Source organism: Myotis brandtii, unplaced genomic scaffold, assembly GCF_000412655.1.
Source record: "Myotis brandtii unplaced genomic scaffold, ASM41265v1 scaffold2702, whole genome shotgun sequence".
Classification (NCBI taxonomy): domain Eukaryota; kingdom Metazoa; phylum Chordata; class Mammalia; order Chiroptera; family Vespertilionidae; genus Myotis; species Myotis brandtii.
In genome coordinates this window covers 133,062-135,099 of record NW_005360281.1, presented here as the reverse complement: position 1 = coordinate 135,099, position 2,038 = coordinate 133,062, and positions in this window count along the sequence as shown.

Genomic DNA, 2,038 nt, shown 5'->3' with positions numbered 1-2,038 from the left:
AGACCTTGTATGCATATATGCATAACCCATGGACACAGACAATAGGGTGCTGAAGGCCTGGGTGGGGGGAGCAGGCTGGAGGGAGTCAATGAGGGAAAAAGGGGGAATATGTAATAATTTCAACAATAAAGAATTATTTTTTAAAAATTAAATACATTATGCATCAAAAGACATTAGCAAAAATGTGAAAAGACAACCCAGAGAATGTAGAAAACGTTTGCCAGTTCCCTAGCGAAATTTAGTCACAGAGTTTTCATATGACCCAGTACTTATACTTCTATGTATATGCCCAAAAGAATGAAAAAAACATGTTCACACAAAAATTTAGACATAAATGTTCATAGCAATATTATAAATAATAGCCCAAAATTGGAAACAAAATAAATGTTCACCAACTGAAGAATGGGTAAACAAAATGTGAGATATATATATATATAGAGAGAGAGAGAGAGAGAGAGAGAGAGAGAGAAAGAGAGAGAGAGAGAGTAAAAGGGTAATATGCAAATTAACTGTCACTCCAACACAAAGATGGCGACTATGCCAGCGTCCCGTGCCCCGACCATGGAGGGAGGGAGGGCTGTGGACACAATGAGGGGCTGCTGGGCTGGGGGCATGCTCCCAGGGGCCACCATGCGGCTTGGGGCATGCCCCTAGCCCAGCAGACACAACACAGGCCCCTATGAGGCCTTGAGGGGAGGGAGGGAGGAGTGGGGGTGCTCAGTAGGGTTAAAGGAGGGGCAGCTTAGGGCTGGGAGACCTATGGGTGGGGTGCCCGGAGCAGGCCCTGGAGGGGGCGGGAGGAGGCACTAACCTTTCAGGACAGAGTCGAGGAGGAGGCTGGAGCCCCACTCAAAGGAGGAGAGGCCAGGGAGCCAGGAGGGGAAGGACAGCAGGGAGAACATGGCAGCCAGATCCAGCCCAGCCTTGGGCCAGGTCTGCTCTGGAGAGGCTGACATCACAGGGCAAAGGTGCCGGTGAAGGTGAGGGAGGTGGGAGGGGTCAAAGGCCCAGGGCTGGAGGGTAGGGAGGGGAGCAGGAGGGTTAAGGGATGATGGGACCAACTGCTGCCCAGGTGTTCCGCATCTGGGCAGCACCAGGTAAAGGGGCATCTCTGGGGTTGGTCTCTGTCCTTGCTCAAGTCTGGTGCCCACTTTTCTCACTCTCCCTTAGGGCTTGCCACACAATGGCTTCCTGAAGCCCAGGATCTGGAAGGGGGTGTATATCCCTGCCAGGCCTGAGGATGGGATCCAGCTCTGGGCCCCACCTCCTCAGCCACTGGCAGCCACCTTGACTATCCTCTCTGTGTCCACTAGGTGGCAGGCTTCCCCGGGGTCAGACGGAGTGGGGCTGGACTGCTCAATTCCTTTGGATCCTCCTTTCTCAGACTGAAGTAGCCAAGGAAAGGGGTTCAGGGGTGGGAGAGACTGAGGTAGAGAGCCAAATGGGGGGTTCAGGGGTGGGGGAGGCTGAGGCTGCCAGCAGAGGAGACTCATTGAAGAAAAGAAAATAGAAAACTTTATTGGTTTGGAGTGTTAGTAGGCGTGCTCCCGGGAGCAGCTTTTCCAAGACGAGGGTGTTGGCAAGGAAGGCAGTTCAGGCTGCTGGGCCTGGGCCAGGCCTCCCCTTTCAGGGACCCAGGTGTTCACCTCTGTGTCAGAGGTCAGCATGGCCTCAGGGACACCCGCACGGGGAGTGTGGCTGCAGCTTGGGGGAAGCACTGGAGGAGGATGCCTGGCTCTGCTACTCCACTTGGGCCAGTCACTCCCCAGCCTTGCCTCAGTCTCCTCATCTGAGGGCTCCCAGTTTGTGAGAGGGGGTAGGCTGGGCTGAGGGACACAGGGACACCCCCCCCCAGTGCATGAATTTCATGCACCGGGCTTCTAGTTAAACCATAAAAAGAATGAAATATTGCTCGCCGAGTCACGTGCCAGCAAAGATGGCTGTGCCAGCGCTAGCAAAGCAAAGGTTGCAGTGAGCCTTAGGGCTGAGGAAGACCAGAGCAAGAACCTTCGGCTGGGAGGCAAGCATAAGGCTCAAG